The sequence below is a fragment of the Scyliorhinus torazame genome, chromosome 3 (genome assembly GCF_047496885.1).
Source record: "Scyliorhinus torazame isolate Kashiwa2021f chromosome 3, sScyTor2.1, whole genome shotgun sequence".
Lineage (NCBI taxonomy): Eukaryota > Metazoa > Chordata > Chondrichthyes > Carcharhiniformes > Scyliorhinidae > Scyliorhinus > Scyliorhinus torazame.
This window is the reverse complement of record NC_092709.1, coordinates 48,703,853-48,722,351: the sequence shown is the minus strand read 5'-3', so window position 1 is coordinate 48,722,351 and position 18,499 is coordinate 48,703,853. Positions and strand designations below refer to the sequence as shown.

The following is an 18,499-nucleotide window of genomic DNA, read 5'->3' as shown; positions in this document are numbered from 1 at the left end:
GAATTTTGCTGAGCATTTCTGACCTGAGATTTGATGGAATGACTATCCTGTCATTTCTTAATAGTATGCCATCTTCTGCTGGAATACTTTGACGCTGAGGACAATGTCCTTTTGACCACCCATGCTGTTGATGATTGATAACTCTAAGCAAGGTTACATCTTTTTGTGTTTCATCACGTATCTGCTTCAACTTTTCATCGGATGCAGGAAGTGTTTCTCTATATAACTGCAGTTGAGCCTCTACGTCATTGACGGATTCAAAAGGTAGATTCTCAGTATTTATAGATCTTGGAAATGTATCTGCAATTACGAGATCTTTACCAGGAGTATAGATCTTGGGAGTGTATCTGCAATTACGAGATCTTTCCCAGGAGTATAGATTAATGTAAAACCATACCTCCTCAACTTCATCATCATTGTCTGTAATCTTGGTGTCATATCATTTAGGCTTTTCTCTATGATATTTACTGGAGGTCGATGATCAGTCTCAACGATTAACTCAGGAAGACCATACACATACTCATTATACATAGTGATGCCTCTTATTAGTCCTAGAAATTCTTTTTCTATTTGCGCATACCTGCGCTCTGTGGTGGTCATCGCTCTCAAAGTGTCTGCTACAGGAATCCAATTTGTCTGGTTGTCTTGCTGAAGTAAGACTGCACCAATTCCTTCTTTACTTGCATATGTCGAGATTTTTGTGGGTTTGTTTGGATCAAAGAAATTTAAACTTGGAGCTTTTATTCATTGCAATTTGAGGTCCAGCCATTCTGCATGGTGGCGTGGAGTTCACTCAAACTCGGTATTCTTCCTGATCAAGTTTCGGAGAGCAACAGTTCTTTTTTAAAATATAAATTTAGAGCACCCAATTCATTTTTTCCAATTAAGGGGCAATTTAGCGTGGCCAATCCACCTAGCCTGCACATCTTTGGGTTGTGGGGGCGAAACCCACGCAAACACTGGGAGAATGTGCAAACTCCACACGGACAGTGACCCAGAGCCGGGATTCGAACCTGGGACCTCGGCGCCGTGAGGCAACAGGGCTAACCCACTGTGCCTCCATGCTGCCCCTTGGAGAGCAACAGTTCTTGAAGATAAGTTGGGAATGAATTTCCCGAGGAAATTTACGAATCCAAGAAATCTAAGTACAGCTTTCTTGTCTTTAGGTTCCTGTATTTTCTGTATAGCTTATATCAGTCTGACACCTTTAACTGAAATGGTATCACCTACAAATTTCAACAACGAGGTAGGAAATCAGCATTTGGATTGGTTCAATTTTAAACCATATTGATGTATTCGGTGAAATACGTTCCTTAGCCTTGCAATATGCTCTTCCTCAGTAGTACCATATAATAATGTCACCCGCATAGACTCTAACACCATCTATGTTTTCCGTCATGTACTTCATAATTCGGTGAAAAATCTCTGAGGCGGAGATGATCCCGAAGGGCATTCTACGAAAACAGAACCTTCCAAAAGGCGTGTGGCATGTACAGAGTAGTTTGCTGGAGTCGTCGAGCTGCATCTGCCAAAACCCTTGTGATGCGTCTACTTTTGTAAAAATGTGTACGTTTGACATTTCAGAATGAATTTCTTCTCATTTGGGAATAGGGTAATGTTCCCTACGTATGTTTTTATTTAGATTTTTGGGATCCATGCAAATTCTAAGATCTTCTGAAGGTTTTTTGACACAAACCAATGAGTTGACCCAGTCAGTCGGTTGTGTGACTTTGAAAATTATGCTTTGAGATTGTAATCTCTGCAATTCAGCTTTTAATCTCTCTCGTAGAGGTGCTGAAACTCTTCTTGGCGGATGTATGATGGGTTTTGCATCTTTTTTGAGCAAAATTTTGTATTGGTATGGCAATGTGCCCATACCGCGAAATACTTCAGGGTATTCACTTAGTATTTGTTGAATGTCGTGATCATCCAGTCGTGATGTCTCATTTGTGTGCATGAAGATTCTTTGAATTAACTGCGACTCCTTGCATGCATGAGCACCTAATAAAGAAGCTTTGTGATCATCCAGAGTTTCAAAAAAAGTGTTTTCTGCACTTTGTTGACAACTGCTAAATGGCACGAGCCATGTGACACAATTTGGTTACCATTATAATCTTTTAATTTGTGTACTGTAGGTACAATCTCATAATCACCTGGGATTGATGAGAGATCCTTGCAATTCATCAAGTTGGCTGAAGTACCAGTCAAGCTTGAATAGTATCAGGCTGTTATTCACATGTCCTGTTGTTGTCCATTCATTGTTGTTGTTAATGAAGTTAATTCGATGAGGAGCCTTTGTTGTTGATTGAAGATCCTTTGATGGTGATTGAAGATCCTTTGATGGTGATTGCAGATCCTTTGTTGATTGAAGATCCTTTGTTGATTGAAGATCCTTTGATGTTGATTGAAGATCCTTTGATGGTGATTGAAGATCCTTTGATGGTGATTGAAGATCCTTTGATGTTGATTGCAGATCCTTTGATGTTGATTGAAAATCCTCTGATGTATCAATGAGGCCAACAAAAATGCATTTTCCAGAGAAAAGTTTCATCATCTTCTGAGAAATTCTTTTGTAAATTTTTGTTTTCTGTTTTATCGATGGATCTAACATTGAAATGCTTTTTCTGTGTTGTATTGGGTCAAATTGTTGTTCATTTACACTGAGAAACAAAATGGTTAAGTTTTAGGCACTTTAAACACCGTTTTCCCCGAGTGAGACAATTAAGTGGGCGTTACCACACCTGTAGCAAGTCATGATGTTGTCTCTCTGACTCATGAATGACGTTCGCGAATGTGCAGACTTCTTCTGTTGTGTCTCGCATTTCTGAATGAACTGTGCATGTCCCGAGTTGGAATGTGTGCGTGCAAGATAGCTGTCGTGCCGAACTTGCTTCTTTGCTGCCTGTGACACCATTTTGACATTCTCAATCTCGTGGTGGACTTTTATGCCCTTTCCTCGGTAATAAAATTCCAAGTATTGATTTCTACTCAGCTCATGTGAAATGCATTTTTCTATTGCTATTTTGAGAGTTAATCATTCTGTTTTAGTAATGCTTCTCTTGGGCTTCCATCATTTAGTCCATAAACAATTTGGTCTCTTATTGAAGAGTCATGGAAATCAGTAAAACTACATGTCTGTGCTAGTAGTTTTATGTCAGTTACAAAGCTTGTGATCTGTTCGCTGTTTTTTGATAACCTCTTACGAAACCTGAAACGCTCCAGTATTTCATTTGTCTGCATCTTACAATGGTCATCAAACTTTGCGACAATCTCTCCAAATTTGCTTTTGTCTTCGCCTTCGGTGTATATAAATGAATTATGTAATTCTATAGCTTGCTGACCTGCCATTCACAGTAGCAGTACTATTCCTCTAGCTTCAGGGGCTCTATTTAAGTCATGAGCTTCCAAATAGAGTTGGAACTGCTGTTTAAATAATTTCCGATTTAAGTAACCGGTAGTTTTCAGCTGCCGTGGAGCTTGAAAGTGGTCCATTGAATCGATTTGTTGTCGAGGATCTGTTTGCTGTCAAAAAGTCGGTACTGGAACTTTTTCTTTTCTTTCCTAATCTTACTATGAGTTCTTAAAGCTTTTTAAAAATCTGGTACCATGTTATATTACAGAGATATAATATAAATGTTCCATCTCTGTAATGTAACAACATATTAAACATATTTTCAGGGGAAAATATAGAAAAACCTCCATCAGGATACAGCATCCGTAGGCACTTTAATGTGTGAAATGACTAAATGCAGATTAAAACATTCAACAACATCCGTTCAAACTGACGCACTCATTAGACACAAGAACATTCCCAGCAGACTAGAAACAATGGCCTGTATTCTCTGTCATGGGACGCCCGATCACGTCCCTGATGGGACAGAGAATCAGCCATCGGGGCAAAATCATGATCGATGCTGCCAGCCCAAGTGCAATGCTCCGACCCTCAGAATTGATTTCCATGTCGCAGGCCAGCAGAAGCGTGTAAGCGAATGCAGATGGGTCTCAATCACCCATTTGCATTAATCTAGCAGGCCCAGCGCGTTATGCTCCGGCCCTCCGTGATTTCCCGGTCCCCGCAGCCAGGAATTACGTGGGTGCGGATGACTTGTGATCTCCACCAGCATGGCTCTGGTGTGGTCGACCTCATGGCGGGCCAAGGGGGTAACCCCCAAGGAGTTATCCCCTTGGCCCACAGCGAGATCGACCCAACCAAGGTCACCACCCCCCCATGATCCACTGCCTGTCCACCCCCCTCTTCCAAACCCTCCAGCCCAGACCCCTATAATAGAGGGATCCCCATGGATCCCTGTGATAGGGAGACCACCTAGGGTCCCCTGTAATAGGGAGACCACTCCCAGGGACCCCTGTAATAGGGAGAACCCCACAGGGACCCCTGTAATAAGACCCCCCCCAACAGGGACATTCTGCCCAAAGAGACCCCTATCCCCCATAAAAGAGACCCCTTTCTGAAAGCTAGAGAGCAGTCCAGGCAGGAGCAGTGAGACGAATTACAATTGTAACACTTACCTTGAACCTCCTCCAAGGAGAACAGTTAGGTTCCCCCAGATGCATTAGATGCAAGCCATTTATACCTTTTTGGTAGTAGTCTGTGATTGACAACTTCTACAAACCATCTGCAGTTTTGATTAATTTATCTCCCTTCATGATTCAGTGACCTAATTGGCAAAACCTCAATGTTTACAAACATTGACAACATCAAAGAGAGGTAAGTGCAGTGCAATCACACCCTTGAGTCATTGGAATGCACTTAGTGGTCGGTGTGCACTTACCTCTCTTTGATCTCCTTACCTGGCTTGATGTCATACTTTGTTTATAAGCTCCTGTGAAGTGCCTTGGAATATTTCATTGCATTACAGGCACAATTTAAATATACGTTGTTATATACCTTCCTCGGGCAGTTTAAGGGGGAGACAGTGGTGTAGCGGTAGTGTCAATGGACTAGTAATTCAGGTTAATGCTCGGGGGATGGGTTCAAATCCCACCATGGCAGGTGGAACTTAAAAACCCACCTGTTCCACAAAGTCCTACGGGGAAGAAAATCTGTCATCCTTACCAGTCTGCTCTGGTGTCTCCATGACACTACTGTACACAACTCTGGAGAAAAATCATGGGGACGTTAAAACATATTGTTTTTCTTTGTCATCTTTTAACATTAATATTTACAAGACATAAAAATATTGAAAATGGGGAAAAAGAAGGCTGTTTGCTTGACAATCATCCAATTGGGCAAAAAAAGTCTGTGCTTTTCAATTGGCACAGGACGGCACTGTGTCACAAGGATGAATGTGTTGGCCGTCTAATGGTTAGAGTGCAGAACAAATCATGTGATTAGTTCTCCAGGAAGACATTTAATCACAGTTGGCAACCCTACCTACATGTGACTCCTGATTGACCGCAATGTGGCAGTCCAAAGATGTGTAGGTCAGGTGGATAGGCCATGCTAAAAATTGCCTCTTAGGGCTCAAGATATGTTGGTTAGAGGAGTTATGGGGATAGGGTGGTGAGTGGGCTTGGTAGGGTGGTCTTTCAGAGGGTTGGTGCAGAATCGATGGTCCGAATGGCCTCCTTCAGCACTGTACGGATGCTATGATTCTATGGCTGACTCTTATTTGCCCTCTGAAATGGCCTAGCAAACCACTCAGTTCAAGGGCAATTAGTGATGGGCAACAAATACTGGCCTTACCCGTGATGCGGACGTCCCATGAAAGAAAACATTTTAAAAATCACTTCCTCATGGTGTGCACAGGAATTAAGCTTAATACTCCAGATGATGGCTGACCTTACTCATTTTTGTAATCCAGACATTGTGGTGAAGGTGATTTTTAGACTGCTTTGATCACGGAAGCACAGTGGTTAGCACTGTTGCTTCACAGCGCCAAGATCCCAGGTTCGACTCCCGGCTTGAGTCACTGTCTGTGCGGAATCTGCACGTTCTCCCCGTGTCTGCGTGGGTTTGCTCTGGGTGCCCCAGTTTCTTCCCACAAGTCCCGAAAGACGTGCTGTTGGTTAATTTGGATATCTGAACTCTCCCTCAGTGTACCCGAACAGGCGCCGGAATGTGAGGACTAGGGGCTTTTCACAGTAACGTCATTGCAGTGTTAATGTAATCCTACTTGTGGCAATAAAGATTATTATAACCTCTTGGAGAATGTGACATCCCAAATGGATCGCGACTACCTTTTAAAAAAAAAAAGTCCTTCATGACAAGCTAAACTCAAAGTGAAAAAAATCCGTGGTAATCTTTGAAGATGAGTGACGAACCGTTATCTTCCTTCAGCCATTGTATGTTCAATGGAGGAGTTGTACTGGGGGACGGGAAAGTTGGGATGTCCTAGAGCACCACCCTGAGACCGCTACAGTTTTGACCTTTATTGCTGAGACTAACCTTGTTCTCCATACTGCTGTTCCTTGGCTTACTGTCAATCCTTTAAAAAGCCGAGAATATAATTATAGCCTTTAATAGCAATCCATGTTAAAATTGCAGGAGATTGAAAATGATTTCATGTAAGCTGGAGTAAATATGGTGCACTGTTCAATATAAGAATATACAGTTGTTTCCTGTGGCAAATTTGAGATGGTCTGTTGGGGGAACAGCAAGCCTTTAATTATTGATGATTGTGTTTTGGTAGTGATTCAACTCAGCAATTCTGCACCTGAGATGTGTTTTGCTTTTCTTCCTTTCACTGTTCAGAATCATTGTGTAATTGTGGCACAGAGGAGGGTTTTTGGTCTATTAATTAAGACTATTTTTTGTTCAACATATTCATTGAAGTTCTTCAGTTGAAGCTTTGAATCAATCCAACGAGCATGGATATTGTGCTCTTCAATTATTATTGATATTTTGCCATTCAGGTCTTTTCTGTTCTGGGGAAGAACAAAATTCTGTTGCACTGGTTGCTATTGCTAATCAATCACATTCCAGCATGCTAAAATGTTTTAACACAAAACAATGTTTATTCCATGAACTCAACTTAACCTTTTAAATAAACATTGGATCACTTAACACCCCTTACTTCAAAGATAACCCCGAAAATAATACAACACTAAATAATCCCTCAAAATGTTCCTTCAAACATCCAAAAGACTTCACCTGTAACAACAGACATGAGGTTACATTCAATATATTTATGGTCTTTGGATTTGCAGACATCCACAGACCAGCTCTGTGTTTTCTTCCTGCAGCTCTTTGCAAAACACACAGCCACTCCCAGCTTTCTCCTCAAACTGACTTTCTCCTTTCAAGCAGCACACAGCAAACCAGCCAGGCATCTTTTTAGCTGCTCTCTCCCAAAACTGAAACTAAAAACTTCAAATGGCTGAGCTAAAGCCCAACACCACCCACACTCTGACATCACTGCATTTCTTAAAGGTACATTGCTTAAACATCCATTTCTTAAAGGCACTCTCACATGCCACCCATGAAGCCTCATGGCATCAGGCCAAACAAGGGCAAGCAAACCAGGTGATTACCAACTACAAGCCCCCCCCCCCTTTCATGTGAAGAATAAATGAGCCTCTATGTTAAACACAAATAGGAAGAATCACTGAGGGAACAAGGGTGCAGAATGTAATCTGGGTATAAGGACTTCAACGTCTATAACCAAGAGTGATTTGATGCACCACTATTGATCAAACTGACTGAGTCCTGATGGACATTTATGCCAGAGTAGGCATGCAACAGGTAGTGAGAGGACCAACAAGAGGTAAAAACATACTTGGTCTCATTCTCACCAATCTCCTTGTCACAGATGCATTTGTCATAGAATCATAGAATTTACAATGCAGAAGGAGGCCATTCAGTCCATCGAGTCTGCACTGGCCCTTGGAAAGAGCACACTACCCAAGCCCCACACCTCCACTCTATCCCCTTTATTCCCGTAACCCAGTAACTCCACCGAACCTGCACATCTTTGGACTGTGGGAGGAAACCAGAGCACCTAAAGAAACCCATGCACACACGGGGAGAACGTGCAGACTCCACACGGTGACCCAAGCCGGGAATCGAACCTGGGACCCTGGAGTTGTGAAGAACTGTGCTAACCACTGTGCTATCATACTGCGCATGACTGTATCGCTAGAAGTGACCAACGCATAGCCCTTGTGGAATACAAGTTATGTGTTCACACTGGTTCATCGTATTGTGGCACTGCTATTGCAGCTCAAAACTGGGCTTGAGGTGCCACAGCAGAAATGTTTTCACCATGGTCTGTAACCTCATAGCCTGGTACATGTCCTACTCTATCATTATCATCAAAACAGGGGATCAACCCTGGGAACACTTGAGTGTGGAAGAACATGCCTGGAGCCACCCTAACCGCACCTATAAATGAAGGATCAGTGGTGGATGACAGGACAATGATGATGTTGCTGGGCTAGCAATCCAGACTTAATGCTCCAGAGACACAAGTTCAAATCCCATCATGGCATCTAGGGGAATTTAAATGTGGTTAATATATCTGGAATGAAATAGTAGTCTCATTAATAATGGTCATGAAACTACCAGGCTGTTGCAAAAACACATCTGGTTCAGTAATATCCTTTGGGGAGGGAGGGGTGTGTAATCTGCTGTCCTTACCCACTCTGGCCGGCATGCAGCTTCAGATCCACAGACAATGTGGCTGGTTCTTAACTGTCTTCTGAAAAGGCACAGCAAGCCACTCAGCTGTATCAAACTGCCACAAAAGAAAGCACTGTGGCTGTACCAGCGATTCAAAAGATGACTCACCATCACATTCTCAAGAGCCATTAGGGATGGCCAGTGAATGCTGACTTTGCCACTGATGCACCTATCCATCAAGACCTCATGCTGGTTTTCACCTCCTCTCACCCAATACTTTAACATGTTCACATGACGCATTCTGTGCGATGAGTCTATCTGGGATGCTCAGCGGATAGTTTTTGCTCGCTGAATTTCCTTTCAGCGTAAGACGGCCCACTGAATCTAGTGTTCAGGGGTTTGCCTGACACAGGAAACAACAGAAGCACTTTCTCTCCGTTTGTAAAACTCTGAGTCAGGGCCTTTCCCTGCTGGGCTGTCTTTTAATGTTTTACTTTTGAGTCACTCTGCTGCAGTTCAATCAACCTCTTTGAATTGAACACATTTGCCTTGATCTCGGTGTCTGTTTCATTCTCATTTTTTTTTTAGTAAATAATTTTTATTAAAGTTCACACAAAATATCAACAACAAAATGTAAAAGGAACCCAATAAAATTAAATACAAAACAAAACAACCCAGTGCCCCCTTCCCCCCATACATAAATAATATATTAACACCCGCCGAAACACATAGCAAACATAACAAATCTACACACACCCTCAGATCCCCCAGTATAGACAAACAAAAATAAAATAGAACCCCCTCCCCCCAGGTTGCTGCTGACCATTGTCTACCGTTCTGCCAGGAAGTCCAAGAACGGTTGCCACCGCCTGAAGAACCCTTGCACCGATCCCCTCAAGGCAAATTTCACCCTCTCCAATTTAATAAACCCCGCCATATCATTGATCCAGGATTCCACGCTTGGGGGCCTCGCATCCTTCCACTGAAGAAGGATCCTTCGCCGGGCTACCAGGGACGCAAAGACCAGAATACCGGCCTCTTTCGCCTCCTGCACTCCCGGCTCCTCTGCAATCCCAAATATTGCAAGCCCCCAGCCCGGTTTGACCCTGGATCTTACCACGCCCTTCCAAAATTCTTCCAGCGCTGGGCATGCCCAGAACATATGGGTGTGGTTTGCTGGGCTCCCTGAGCACCTAACACACCTGTCCTCTCCCCCCAAAAAACGGCTCATCCTTGTCCCAGTCATGTGTGCCCTGTGCAGCACCTTAAACTGTATGAGGCTGAGCCTCGCGCACAAAGAGGAAGAGTTCATCCTCCCTAGGGCATCTGCCCACGTCCCCACCTCGATCTCCTCCCCAAACTCCTCCTCCCACTTATCTTTCAGCACCTCCACCGAGGCCTCCTCCTCCTCCTGCATCACCTGGTATGTTGCCGAGATCTTCCACTCTCCAACCCATGCCCCCGAGAGCACCCTGTCTTGTACCGTATGTGGTGGCAGCAGTGGGAATTCCACCACTTGCCACCTGGCAAACGCCCTTACCTGTAGACACCTAAAGGCGTTTCTCGGGGGGTGCCCGTACTACTCATCCAGCTCACCCAGGCTCGCGAACTTCCCATCCACAAACAGGTTCCCCCAACCTTCTTATCCCTGCCCTGTGCCACCCCGAAAACCCTCCATCTAGTCTCCCTGGGACAAACCGGTGGTTCCCCCGTATCAGGGTCCACCGCGAGGCCCCCACTTCCCCCCTGTGCCACCTCCATTGCCCCCAAATTTTGAGGGCAGCCACCACCACCACCGGGCTCGTGGTATACCTCATTGGAGGGAGCGGCAGTGGCGCCGTTGCCAGCACCTCCAGACTCGTACCCTCACAAGACGCCATCTCCAGCCTCTTCCATGCCGCCCCCTCCATCATCCACTTGCGCACCATCGCTGCATTGGCGGCCCAGTAGTACCCGCAGAGTTTGGGCAGCGCCAGCCCCCCCATCCCTACTCCGCTCCAGGAACACCCTTCTCACCCTCGGAGTCCCTCGCGCCCACACAAACCCCATTATGCTCCTGTTGATCTGCCTAAAGAAGGCCTTTGGGATAAGAATGGGGAGGCACTGGAACAGGAACAAAAACTTTGGGAGCACCGTTATCGTGACTGACTGCACCCTACCCGCCAGGAACAGCGGCAACGTGTCACACCTCTTAAACTCTTCCTCCATTTGCTCCACCAGCCTCGTGAAATTAAGTCTATGCAGGGCCCCCCAGCTCCTGGCCACCTGGACCCCCAAATACCTGAAGCTCCTCTCCGCCCTTTTTAGTGGGAGCACGCCAATCCCCCTCTCCTGGGTGAACCACAAACAACTCGCTCTTTCCCATGTTGAGCTTGTACCCTGAGAAATCCCCGAACTCCCTGAGAATTCTCATTACCTCCGGCATTCCCCCCACTGGGTCTGTCACATATAGCAGCAAGTCATCCGCATAGAGCGACACCCTTAGCTCCTCCCCACCCCGCACCAGCCCCCTCGACTCCCTCAGTGCCATAGCCAGTGGTTCAATCGCCAGCGCGAAGAGCAGGGGGGACAAGGGACACCCCTGCCTCGTCTCTCGATGCAACCGAAAGTACTCAGACCTCCTCTTGTTCATGGCCACACTCGCCTTCGGGACCACGTACAACAGCCTAACCCACCTGACGAACCCCGTCCCAAACCCGAACCTCTTCAGCACCTCCCACAAGTACCCCCACTCTACCCTATTGAAGGCCTTCTCAGCATCCATCACCGCCACTATCTCCCCCTCCCCCTCCCTCGCCGGCATCATAATAACGTTCAGGAGCCTCCGCACATTCGCGTTCAACTGCCTCCCCTCCACGGACCCCGTCTGGTCTTCGTGGATGACCTGCGGCACACAATCCTCAATTCTCGTGGCTAAGACCTTCGCCAGCACCTTGGCATCTACAAAACAGTGCCCAACCCACCCTAACCACCCACACCGAACCAAGACTAAACAAGAACAAAGAACCCCCTCTCAAAATGTAACACAACAACAACAATCCCTGACCATCCCCACGTCTGACCCCCCCATCCCGACCCTCAATTTGTGTCCAGCTACTCGGCTTGAACAGAGGCCCATGCCTCCTCCGGGTTGTAGGTGACCCACAGACGCGCCGGCTGCAGCATGCCAAACTTCATCCCCTTCCTGTGCAGCACCACCTTCGCCCGGTTGTACCCGGCCCTCTTCCTCGCAGCTTATCAATAGAAGCCTTCATCGGCTCCAGCAGGTCCACTTTGAGCTCCCTGAAGCAGTGCTGTATAACCTCCTGCTGCTCCTGCGCCCACTGCATCCATGCTGCCTGGTCCCTGCCCGCCGCCATCTTGCTCTTCTTCCCTCTCACTTTCTTTGGCTTCACCACCACATTTTTAGTCGCCCCGCTCCTGGTCCAAGCTATACACTGTCGGGGGAATGTTGCAGTCTTCTGCCCACACCGGAAAATATCAAGAAAATGCCGTTGGGGGCCCTGAAAAGAGCCCAAAAGTCCGTTCTAAGCGGGAGCTGCCGAAAGTGTGCCTTAGCTCCGCATCGCCGCAACCGGAAGTCCGTTTCATTCTCACTTTGCTCGCAAAAGATGGAATCGGATAATCTGATCTGTGTCCGTCTCTGTTGTAACCTACACGAGACACATGGGGCCAGGCCAATTAGGCTTCCCGTGAGTTTCGTGGAATAAGAGCTTCCCCGCTGAAGGGGTGGCGCTCCCTCCTCAGTGGGAGAGCAAATCAGGATATCAAACCCCAGCCCGAGGGTGCGTTGGGCACGGGTAGACCCTCCTGGGACCACTGTATATAGTCTTTGTTACTTTAATAAATCTTAATATCTTAATATAAAAATTAATAATATCTTACGCTTCCTGTTTGGCTGCTCCTTGAACTCAACACTGGCGATGAGGGTTAAACGCAGCTGCAGATGGCGCCATTTTACTGTATCCGGCTGTCTCTCCGAAGGCCTTTGGAAGTCGTTCCGCCTGCCGCAGCGATGCCACATTTGGGAAGCTAGAGGAGTTAGATTCAAGTGTTGAAGACTGGTCACAGTATGTCGAGCGCATGTGTTTTTCTGGGGGGTCAATGCCATTATCGGTGCTGAATGCCAGACAGTGATTCTCTTAATGGCTTTTGCCTCGAGGACACTTCCCCTGACTGGGCACAACTATGCCCACTCGAGAAGGAGGGTCTCACTGTGGTCTTCGCCATAAAAAATTCCATCAATACATCTACAGGCATTGATTCACAGTTGACTGAATAAAAACTGTTGCTAGGGTTGTTCAAGGAGGACAGGGCCTTTCTTCCCATTGACTCGGCCAGAATTCAACAATGGGCTCTCATACTGGTGGCGACGAATATGTGCTAGAAGAGATAATATGTCATCAGACAATACCAGACTAAGATAGAGTCAGAGACTAATGACACAGACTCTCATTGGTTGTGGCAAGGCTTAAACAATATAATGGGCTACAAAGCAAAGCTGAGTAGAATCTCTGGCAACAGAGCACCCCACCCCGATGAGTTCAATGCCTTCTATGCTCGATTTGAACAGGAAAGCAACAAAATGTTGTCAACAGCCTCGGACACGGCCATGCCTACCGTCACAGCCTCCGCAGTCAGATCGGCCTTCTTGAAAGTGAACCCTCGTGGACAGCACGTGACACAGTGGTTAGCACTGGGACTACGGCACTGAGGACCCGGTTTCGAATCCCGGCCCTGGGTCACTGTCTGTGTGGAGTTTGCAAATTCTCCCCGTGTCTGCGTGGGTTTAACCCCCACAACCCAAAGATGTGCTGGCAAGGTGGATTGGCCACTCTAAATTGCCCCTTAATTGGAACAGAAAAATAATTGGGTACTCTAAATTTATAGAAAAAAAAGAAAGTGAACCCTCGCAAAGCAACGGGGTCCTGACGGAGTCCTTGGTCGTGCACTCAGATCCTGTATGGGTGAACTGGCAGGTGTGTTCACGGACATCTTCAACCTCTCTGTCTCTGCTTTGACAAAGAGTCATCGTACTCGAAACGTTAGCTCTTTTCTCCCCCTACAGATGCTGCCAGACCTGCTGAGATTTTCCAGCATTTTCTCTTTCGTTTCAGATTCCAGCATCTGCAGTCATTTGCTTTTATTCAACCTCTCCCTACTCCGTTCCGAGGTTCCCATCTGCTTCAAGAAGGCCACCATTATATCGGTACCAAAGAAGAACCAGGCAACATGCCTCAATGTCTACCATCCAGTGGCCTTAACATCTATCATTATGAAGTGCTCTGAGAGTTTGGTCATGAGACACATCAACTCTATGCTCCCAGAACGCCTTGATCCACTGCAATTTGCATACTTCCACAACTGGTCCACAGCAGACGCTATCTCCCTGGCCCTACACTCATCCCTGGAACATCTCGACAGCATGGACTCCTACGTCAGACTCCTATTCATTGACTATGGCTCTGCCTACAACATGATCATCTTAGCCAAGCACATATCAAAACTGCAAAACCTAAGGATTTGGCTCCTCCCTCTGCAACTGATCCTCGACCCCTGACCCATAAACCACAATCAGTAAGCATAAACAACAATACCAGGGCCCCGCAAGGCTGCATACTTAGCCCCCTACTATACTCCCTATAACACACATACGACTGTGTGGCAAAATTCGGCTCCAAGTCCATCTACACGTTTGCTGATGACACGACTGTAGTGAGTCGGATCTCAAACAACGATGAGTCCGAGTACAGGAGGGAAATAGAGAACCTAGTGGCATATTGTAAAGATAACGATCTTTCCTTCAATGTCAGCAAAACTAAGGAGCTGGTCATTGACTTCAGGAAGCAAAGTACAGTATGCACCCCTGCCTGCACCAATAGTGCCGAGATGGAGATTGCTGACAGCTTTAAATTCCTAGGTGCGCACTTCACCAACCATCTGTTCTGGTCCACCTATGTTGCTGCTAAGACCAGGAAAGCACAACAGCACCGATTCTTCCTCGGGAAACTAAGGAAATTCAACATGTCCACATTGACTCTTACCAACGTTTATAGATGCACGTGAAAAAGCATCCTAGCTGGCTGCATCACAGCCTGGTATGGCAACTGCTCTTCCCAAGACGTTAAGAAACTGCAGAGAGTCGTGGACACAGCCCAGTCCATCACACAAACCTGTCTCTCATCCATTGACTCTGTCTACACCTCCTGTTGTCTTGGAGAAGCGGGCAGCAGAATCAAAAAACCCTCCCACCCGGTTATTCTCTCTTCCAATCTCTTCCATCAGGCAGAAGATACAAAAGTCTGAGAATGCACACTAACAGATTCAAAAACAGCTTCATCCCCACTGTTAACAGACTCCTGAGTGACCTCCTTATGGGCTGAACTGATCTCTCCACGCATCTTCTCTATGGTTGTAGCACTGCACTTCTTACGCTGCACCCGATGTCTATGTCTATGAATTTACATTATGTATTTATCGTATGTTCTATGTTTTTCATGTTTGGAACGATCTGCCTGAACTCTACGCAGAACAATAATTTTCACTGCACCTCGGTACGCGTGACAAATCTAAATCTAGAACACCGCTAGGGGGTGCTTTGAGAAGGCTTCTACTCCCGACAAGGCCGTTGACATATTACACCGCATAATCTCCCCCCACTAAATATTCGTACCTGGCCGACATGACGCATTTTAAAAATGAGAAACAATCGAGTGGATCTGTCAGGAAGTGCAAAAATATGTATAGCGCCTCTGAGGGGGGGGGGGGGGGGGGTGGGCAAGAGAAACAAAATGCTTGGCAGTGCCATGGTGCTGTTCCCTGGCACTGCCCTGGCATGGATTGGCAGTGTCAATGTAGCAGCACCAGCCTGTGCCTGGGCCAGCGCCAGGATTAGTCCCTCATGGAAGCCCCAATAGGGGGGGGGGGGGGGGGGGGAAGAGAGAGAGAGAGAGTAGCAGGGTGTCCATTAATGTGGTCAGACCACATTTGGAATATTTTGTCAGTTCTGAGCACTTAATTTAAGGAATGATGTTAAAGCCCCAGACCGTGTGCTGATGAGATTACTACAATTATGCCAGGAGTGAGGGATTTTAGATTCAAAGAAGTATTAGAGAAATTGGACTTGTTCTCCTTGGAGCAGAGAAGATTAAGAGGTGACCTTATTGAGGTGTTCAAAATTCTGAACAATTTTAACAGGGTAAAGAAGAATATTCTATTCCCCCTAGTTGACAAATCAATGAGTAGGGGTCACAATTTCAAGATAGTCCGCAAGAGAGCTAGGAGTGAGATGAGGATAAACCTCTTTACTCAGAGTTGTTGGGATTTGGAATGCGCTGCCTGGGAGAGTGGTGGAGGCGGATTCCATAGGAGATTTCAAAAGAGAGCTGGATATATATTTGAAAGTGATTAATTTAGAGGGTCAAGGAGATAGGACTAGGGAATAAACTAGCTATGTAGCTCTTTCTGTGGCCAGTGCAGACACGATGGGCTGAATGGCCTCCTTCTGTGCTGTAAAACTGTACGATTCTATCACATGCGCAATGGTGGGTGTGTCCAGAACCAGCGGTCACAGTCTGAGAATATGGGGTGGACCATTTAGGACAGAGATGAAGAGAAGTTTTTTCACCCAGTGAGTTCGTTACCACAGGAATTCGTTACCAAGGAATTGTTGAGGCCAAAACATTGTATATTTCAAGAAGCAGTTCGATATAGGGTGAAGAGGAACAAAGGATATGGGGGGGAAAGCGGGATTAGGCTATTGTGTTGGATGATCAGCCATGATCATAATGAATGGCGGAGCAGGCTTGAAGGGCCAAATGATCTCCTCCTGCTCCTATTTACTATGTTTCTATGTGTGGTAGTACCAGGTATTGCGGCACCCAAGAGGCTGCTGACCATTGGTCAGACCCAGGAGTCTACCATTGGCTGTTGTACGTAGCTCCGCCCTGACAGGCGGGGTATAAGAAATGGTGCCTTCCCAGCAGCCTTCACTTTCTGTATCGAAGCTGCTGGGGAAAGAGTTCTAGCAGATTAAAGCCTTCAGTTATGAATCACTTCGTCTTGAGTGTAATTGATTGCGCATCAATTTAATCTGCTAGACTTAAGCTGGAAGGATGGCTCTCCGAATCAAACCGGAGTGCCTTCAACTCAGCCCCCACGCGGAGAACTCAGCTGCAATTTTTAAACACTGGCTGGCGTGCTTTAAAGGCTACCTCGAGACGGCCGGAGGCACCCTCACAGAAGGACAGAAAATGCATCTCCTGCGCTCAAGGGTCAGCCCTGGGATCTACCCCCTTATCGAGGAGGCGGAGAATTATGATGCCGCGATCGAACTGCTAGAAGGACATTATATCCGCCCTGTAAATCAGGTCTACGCTCGTCACCTGCTTGCGACTAGACGGCAAAGCCCTGCGGAATCGTTGGAAGATTTCTACCGGGCGCTACTGGTGCTGGGCTGAAACTCTGGCTGCCTGCAGGTTTCGGGGCACGAGCACACGGAACTTTTAATCAGGGATGCTTTCGTAGCAGGTATGACCTCCTCAGATATCCGCCGAAGACTGCTAGAAAGGGACACTCTGGGACTCAGAGAGGCACAGGCCCTGTCAGGGTCCATGGACGTTGCCTACAAAAACACGCAGTCCTATGTGCCCGAACACGCGGCAGCCCCTGGGCTGCGTGGCACCCCGCAGCGGCAGCCGCACAGAGCTCCCCCCTGACCCCGCAGGCCTGCGCTGCGAAACGGCCCGCTAACGTCGCCGGGCCCCGCTGTTTCTTCTGCGGGCTGGCGAATCATACCCGCCCGCGCTGCACGGCCCGCACCGTCACCTGCAAAGGGTGCGGCAAGAAGGGCCACTTTGTGGGGGTCTGCCTGGCCCGTGCCGTGGCCGCGGTCTCAAGCGACTCCGGACCGCCGTGGCAACCCCCCCTTTAGGCGCCGACCGGCCAGCGCTCACCACCACCCCGGCCTCAGGCCCCGACAGGCCAGCGCTCACTGCCACCCCGCGGTATCCAGCGACTCCGAACCGCCGCGGCACCCCCCCTTCAGGCCCCGACCGGCCAAAGCTCACCGCCACCCCCCCTATCCCGCGCCGTGGCCGCGGTCTCCAGTGACTGTGGACCACCGCGGCAACCCCCCCTTCAGGCCCCGACCGGCCACGCTCACCGCCACCCCGACCTCAGGCCCCGACCGGCCAGCGCTCACCGCCACCCCCCCTATCCTAGGACCACGTGCGACCCATGGGTGCGGCCATTTTGCCCCCCGGACACCACGCTGGACGGGTGGGTGCCGCCATTTTGCCATCGCCGCAGCCATCTTGTTCATCCCCGGACACCATGTGCGACCCATGGGTGACGCCATTTTGGATGGGACGCCAGGCCCCCAGCACAGCCGACTACACGCTGCCCGATCAGAACTCGCAACTGCTTCATCTGGCCTCGGTGACACTGGACCAAAGTCGACCCCGGACACTCGCAATGGCTACAACAACGGTCTTTATCAACGGCCACGAGACGTCTTGCCTCATTGACTCTGGGAGCACGGAAAGCTTCGTTCACCCCGACACGGTAAGGTGCTGTTCACTTGTAACCCACCCTGTAAACCAAAGGATCTCCCTGGCCTCCGGGTCACACTCGGTGGAGATAAAGGGGTTCTGCCTAGCGAACCTCACTGTCCAAGGCAGGAAATTCAACAATTTCCGCCTGTATGTCCTGCCGCACCTCTGCGCGCCTACCCTCCTGGGGCTGGACTGCCAATGTCATTTGCAAAGCCTGACTTTTAAATTTGGCGGCCCTGTACCTCCCCTTACTGTCTGCGGCCTCACGACCCTTAAGGTCGACCCGCCTTCCCTGTTTGCGAACATCACCCCGGATTGCAAACCCTTCGCCACCAGGAGCAGATGGTACAATGCCCAGGACCGGACC

The 18,499-nt window shown here is 47.8% G+C and overlaps 1 protein-coding gene across 5 annotated transcripts in view; it reads left to right on the top strand.

Moving 5' to 3' along the window:
- Positions 1 to 18,499, top strand: part of inpp4b (inositol polyphosphate-4-phosphatase type II B) — a 1,315,761-nt gene that overhangs the window by 331,983 nt on the left and 965,279 nt on the right. The gene's annotated exons all lie outside the window — the stretch shown is intronic.